Consider the following 7,303-nt stretch of genomic DNA (forward strand, 5'->3'; position numbering starts at 1 on the left):
GGCGATAGAAGTCGACGTGGCCAAGGAAACTCCTCACCCCCTTTTAACATTAACAGGAGGTGGTAGTTGCTGAATCACTTCCACCTTTGCTTTATCAACTTTTATTCCCCTATCAGAAACTAAGTGCCCTAAGACAACTCCCTCGTTGACCATGAAATGGCACTTCTCCCAGTTAAGCACGAGATTAACCTCAATGCAGCGCTGCAAGACTTTATCAAGGTTAGACAGACAGTTAGAAAAATTACTTCCATACACTGAAATCGTCCATGAAAACTTCCATAATAGACTCAATATACTCTGAAAATATCTCCATCATGCACCTTTGGAAGGTGGCAGGGGCATTACATAAACCAAAAGGCATTCTGCGATAAGCGAACACGCCCTGAGGACAAGTAAATGTAGTCTTAGCTTGATCATTTGGGTGAATAGGGACCTGAAAGAACCCTGAATACCCGTCTAAATAGCAGAAAAACTTATGAGAAGCTAACCTTTCTACCATTTGATCAATAAAAGGAAGGGGAAAGTGATCTTTCTTGATGGCGGCATTCAGCTGTCTGTAGTCTATACACATCCGCCAACCAGTCACTACTCGAGTGGGTATTAACTCATTTTTGTCATTCCTAACCACGATAGTCCCTCCTTTCTTCGGGACCACCTGCACTGGACTCACCCATTTAGAATGACCAACAGAATAGATAATACCTGCGTCGAGCAGCTTCATTACCTCAGCCATCACAACATCTTGCATCTTCTCGGTTCGTGGCTGGCCCTGTCTGCAAGGTTTGTGATCTTCCTCCAGCTCTATCCTGTGCATACAAATATCGGGACTAATCCCCTTGATATCGTCCAAAGAATAACCCAAAGCTTTCCTGTTTTTCTTAAGCACAGCTAACAAAGAGGAAAGCTGATCATTATCAAGCTTAACACTAACGATGACTGGATATCGCTCAGTATCATCTAAAAAAGCATATTTTAGATGAGAGGGAAGAGGCTTACGTTCCGGCACCTTTACCTCAATGGAGCAAAGGGTACTGATCATCTGTTCTACTTGCTCTCCCTCAGCGTCGGTGAGTTCACGCTCATCTGAATCATCTATAAGAAAATCGAACACAACATCATTGTCATCTGGGTTATCTGCACACTCATCCAAAAGCATAAGAGCTTCTAGTGGGTCCTTCATAAAAGAACCCGACCAGAAGTCATAAATAGACCCGTCAATAATATCAACTGAATAACATGTATCCTCTATCATTGACCGAGTTAAGGTACTAGGCAGACTAAAAGTGATCGCGTCATCCCCTACTGCAATCAAACGCCCTTGTTTGACATCAATAATGGCCCCAGCTGTACAAAGGAACGGTCTTCCTAAGATAATTGGGGTCCGGGTGTCCTCAGCTATGTCCAAAACAATGAAGTCTACTGATATAAAGAACTTGCCTATTTTCACAGGCACGTCCTCTAAGACACCCAAGGGTCTCCTAACAGATCTATCAGCCATCTGTAGGGTAATATTAGTCAACTTAAGATGACCCAAATTCAATTTCTTGCAGACAGATAAGGGCATGACACTGACACTGGCTCCTAAATCACAAAGAGCCTTATCAAAAACCACATTGCCTATAATACAGGTAATAGAAAAGCTACCCGGGTCTTTCATTTTAGGCAGAGCCTTATTTAAAAGTAAATTACTAGACTCTTCCATAAATGAAACGGTTTCAAATTCACTTAGCTCTCTCTTACGCGTCACAATATCTTTCATAAATTTAGAGTAAGTAGGTACCTGGGTAACAAGTTCGGTAAAAGGGACAGTTACCTGGAGGTTCTTCACAACGTCCACAAACTTACCGTACTGTTGCTCGACCTTCGCGTCCTTCAGACGACTTGGAAAGGGTACTCTGGTAGCAATGAGTGGACCCGCGACTTTCTCTTTACCTTTATCAATGCGTGACGTCTCCACAGCAGGGGAATATGACACGGTAGCGGAATTAGATGTCAAAATAGAGTCTCCGCTGGTTCTGGCACTCGATCGAGTACTTTCCTCACTCGATCGAGTGGTTTCATCTTGGCATTTACTCGATCGACCATTTTCTTCACTCGATCGAGTGATTTTTTTCTCTTTTTCACTCGATCGAGCATCTATGATTTGGGCACTACTCGATCGACCACAATTATCACTCGGTCGAGTGATTGCATGGACTATTTCACTCGATCGAGTAGAAATTTCACTCGATCGAGTGTCTGGATAACACGCAGCAAGTATATCGTCTAGAAATTCATCCAAATCATCATCCGGGGTATTATCAGCTGTCACAACCCCGTCTTCTGGTACTTTTGGCCCCTCATGAGCAAGACCACCTTGGAGATTCATAGCATTAACTGGATCGCATGTCGGTGGATGGTTGGCTTGGTCTTTCGCGAGTGTTAACTGCGCGACTTGTTCTCTCAACTCCACTATAACGGTTTCATTCCTATTGCATTTCTCCCCAAACTGTTATGTTAAGCTCAACATTAGGGACTTCAATTCGGCAATTTCCCCATTCGTAAAAGGAGAGACCGGCTGCGGCGCTGGCGTAGAAGGAGTAGAAACACTTTTCATTTCCTCATATAATTGAGAAAAAGGAACTCCTTGCTTGTATTTATGATAAGTAAGGACGCGCTCTATACTTGCCATACAATCAATGGGGTCATGCCCCTCCATGCCACATCTACCGCATATCTCCACATGCTCAGTAATTGCACAAACCTGTGCACTCTCACTCATAGCCTCCGTAATCTCCACATTACCTAGACTTTTGCTAGGACTTTCAACTACAGCTGCAGCCAACTCGTTAACTTGCCCACTCCCTCGGGGATTTCCATATTCTACAACATGGATAGCCATCTCTTCAATAAGACGCCACCCTTGATCATCTTCCACATTTTTAGTGAATCTCCCCTTAGCTACACTATCAAGAATAGCTCTCTGGTTCCGATATAACCCGTTGTAAAATTGGATGCAAAGGAACCAACGTTTGAAACCGTGATGAGGCACAGAACGGACAAGCTTCTTGAACCTAGTCCAAGCCCCATCCAAGTCTTCAGTGGGCAATTGCTCAAAAGAAGTAATCTGAGCTCTCAAGGCGTTGGTGCGCTGCGGTGGGAAATATCGCCTGTAAAAGGCTAAAGCAAGAGAACTCCAGTCGGTTACACCGACTGCCTCCCTATCTAGATCCCACAACCATTCCCGGGCATCATCAGCTAAAGAAAAGGGAAAAAGAACTCCCTTCACCTTGTCCTGTGTCACCCCAGCAGCAAGAGGAATGGTAGAGCAATACTAAAAAATGACTCTATATGTCTACGCATTGAGATCTTCTTTGGTACCCCCTAAAGAGATTTCTCTCGACCAGCTATATGTAAGATGGGTGGATTCCAAAGGTTCCCGACTCAGTAGTGGGTAATAGGAAACCTTTTGGAAGCGAATCGACATTAGGCTCTGAATGGCTGGCTATATTAGGCATTTTGGCAAATAGAGTTTACAAAGCACAGCAGGTGCGACGATGTTCTCTTATAGAACAGAATACCTGCAAAACTAATCACAACTTCGCAAAGATGAGATCAGTCTCAAGGAATAAATTCCTTGAGACAAGAGACAAACTCAAATAAAGCAACAAAATTTGCGCCACCTCCCCGGCAACGGCGCCAAAATTTGATAGGGCAGTTGTATATCTATCAAAAATAACCAACTGGCTCTAACTAATATAGCTAGGGAAGTCGGGTCGATCTCCATAGGGAGATGGGAAAATGTCGGATTTGTCTAAGTTCGTCACGGTAACCAAAATGGGGGTTTTAATTGGGTTGTTGTTCTACACTAATGAGAATGAGAAAGAGAAAAAGGCAGAGAAAAAGGATTAAGCAGATAAAGGAAAAGCGGCTAAGACAGTCGGTTCACCATGAACATTCAGTCAAGCAATCTAGGTCTCAGGTCAATGCAAGTACGGTCAAAGGAGCAGTGAATATCTCCTTCTGGTCTCAATTCGCCCTAAAGCACAAATAGCTTAGCTTCCGCCCGCACTACAGTGCCCTAATGTTCGCTACGAATCTCGCTCTTTCCAACCTTCCGGTCTAGGTCAAGGTTTACTTTGATAAAATGACTAATTGCGTCGACTCAATTAGACAGAAACAGTTAACTGCAGCGATTAACAACAGAGACCACACAAGCACAAAACCTAAAATGGCAATTACTATCCCTTCATAATCATGGATCCCCTAGTCTTAGCAAGGGAAATTAGCTATGCATCACCAACGAATTAGCAACAATAACATATAGACGACAAGAATTAAACATGATAATAATAAAATGAAATGAAAACAAATAGCAATAGCAAAATAAAGGAATAGAGGAAATAGAAGCAATGAAATGAATTAAGAATAAGAACAAGAATTAAAAGAGAATAATAATACCCATTACAAGTTCCGGATCCGAGTAGAAAGGAGTAAAAATGAAAAAGCAGTAGAAAAAGATAAATCTAAGTGAATGATGAATAATCAGTGAGGAAGAGTTACGCAATCTACTGTATTTAGTAGCATACGAAAATCTCCCCCTTAAACCTAATCCATAGCTTAATTACAAAATCCCATACGAAATTAGGCGGAAAAACTCTTATACGGGCAAAACCACTCGATCGAGTGGAAATAAACCACTCGATCGAGTAACTCAGCGACAAACCCTTCGATCGAGTGGAAATAAACCACTCGATCGAGTAACTCCTTGTATTGTCTTCTCGATTGGATACTGGGACTGCTCGATCGAGTAACCTTCAGTATATAAAGCATTTGATCGACTAGAAAAGTAGTCGATCGAGCTATTTTGGCACGTTAGACACTATGACACCTTCCGAAACCAGCTCACGCGTCTTCAAAATGATAGATTCCAAGCTCCGGCTCCTTGTTCTCCATAAATGCATGCAAATGGGATGAGTTTTGGCTCGATTCATCTCCTCTTTGGTTTACTCCTGCAATTTACACAAAACGAACCAAAGTAGAATATTCGGGGGTATTTGTAGCTAGATGCCACGTAAATAGTATAAAAATGCGTGTAAAAATGAGGTAAAAACCTTATATAAAATACACGCATCAAAAGCCATCCTATAATAGTCAGGACCAATCTTCCTATTAAATCTGTACTTAGAAAACCAGAACTGTCCGGACGAATGTGCAAATGGTCAGTCCAGCTAAGCACTTACAACATAACCTTTGAACCCAGGACAACAATTAAATCACAGGCACTAGCATATTTTGTGGCTGATTTTAGTCCCGCCCTAGAACCTGATCTGATAAAAGAAGTAAACAGACTGACCAATGAGCAGACAGACCTAGAATGGACCTTGTTTGTCGATGGTGCAGCCAATATGAGGGGTACTGGCTTGGGCGTGGTACTAAAATCACCACAGGGGGATAAGATAGTACAGGCTATAAGTTGTGCATTTGAAGCCACCAACAATGAAGCTGAATATGAAGCCCTAATAGCTGGATTAAAGGTATGTATTGATCTTGGCGTACAAAATCTAAAGGTACGTACTGATTCCCTTCTTATTTCAAATCAGGTAAATGGAGTTTATACCGCAAACGACTCAAAAATGATGCTTTATTTAGAAGTTGTCCAAAATTTAAAAAGCAAGTTTCGTAATTTTAATATTGATCAAATACCCAAGGACTTGAATAACCAGGCCGATGCCTTAGCCGGCCTAGGATCCAATTTCAGTCCCCCTGATTTTGATAAAATCCCCATCATACATTTATTAGAACCTGCAATAAATAAACAAGATGAAACCTTTCCAATATATGTCGCCAATTCATGGACAAAACCTTACTATGATTGGCTCCAACAAGGAATCCTTCCTCTAAACAAACAAGATGCCAGAGCACTTAAGATCAAAGCTGCTTCATATACTATTATTAATAATGTACTTTTTAAGAAATCGCAGGCAAGACCATACCTCAAATGCCTGGAACCACAGGAAGCTGAACAGATACTATCAGAAATCCATGAAGGACACTCTGGCAATCATAAAGGCGGCAAAAGCCTAGCAAGCAAAGTACTCAGAACAGGCTACTTTTGGCCTACACTGAGGGCCGACTGCCTGGAATTCAGCTCTAAATGCGAAGCCTGCCAAGTTCATGGACCATACATCCACCAGCCGTCTGAGGAGCTACATTCAATCTCCGCCTCCTGGCCGTTCATGAAATGGGGCATGGATATAGTAGGAAAATTACCTCAACCACCTGGACAGAAAGTTTTCATGCTAGCAATGACTGACTACTTCTCCAAATGGATAGAGGCTGATTCATACAGGCAAGTCAAAGAGAAGGATGTCATAGCATTCATCAAACATAACATCATATGCAGATATGGCATACCCTCAGAAATAGTGTGTGACAATGGCACACAATTCGTGGGAAAAAAAGAATGACTTCGTGCACAATGGAATATTAACCTGGTAACTTCCACACCAGGCTATCCAAAAGCCAACGGTCAGGTAGAATCCAGCAACAAAGTAATAATCACTTGTCTAAAGAAGAAGCTAAAAAGAAGGAAATACAGATGGGCTGAAGAACTCCCCTTGGTCCTCTGGGCTGACCGGACCACGCCTAAAACATCTACAGGCCAAACCCCCTACTCCCTGGTCTATGGATGTGAAGCGGTAATCCCAGCAGAGATTAACATCCCAACAGCCAGATGCAGCCTGAATACAATAACAAGCAACGCACCTTTGATGGAGGACAGTCTGGAGTTAACAGAAGAATTAAGAGATGCAACCAACATTAGAATGACATCCTATCAGCAAACAATGGCCAAAAGCTACAATAAGACTATTAAGGCCAGAGTATTCAGAATAGGAGACATTTTTCTCAGAAAAGTTTTTCAAAATACAAAGGATAAAAACGCAGGCAAACTGGCTCCAACCTGGGAAGGTCCCTACCTGATCGACTCAATCGTCGGTCAGGGCGCTTACAGGCTACAAACCCTGGAGGGCGAGATGATCCCCAGAGTTTGGAATGTTGCACACTTAAAATTATTTCACATATAAAATACATCCCTCAGCCCAGGTAAAAATCTTTTCTTTACCCTTTTTGCCTGGTCTGATATACAACTACATGTATGATACTTGTCATTATATGAATAAATATCCTATATGATTTTTCTTATTATGTGCCTAATTACTTGTTAATATTCTCATTTTTCTTTCTTCTCTTACCAAATAGAATTTTGAATATTTGTTTAATTAATGCATTCATCTAATTCACACTTTACTTAAACAAATTC

The sequence above is a fragment of the Silene latifolia genome, chromosome 4 (genome assembly GCF_048544455.1).
Source record: "Silene latifolia isolate original U9 population chromosome 4, ASM4854445v1, whole genome shotgun sequence".
NCBI lineage: Eukaryota > Viridiplantae > Streptophyta > Magnoliopsida > Caryophyllales > Caryophyllaceae > Silene > Silene latifolia.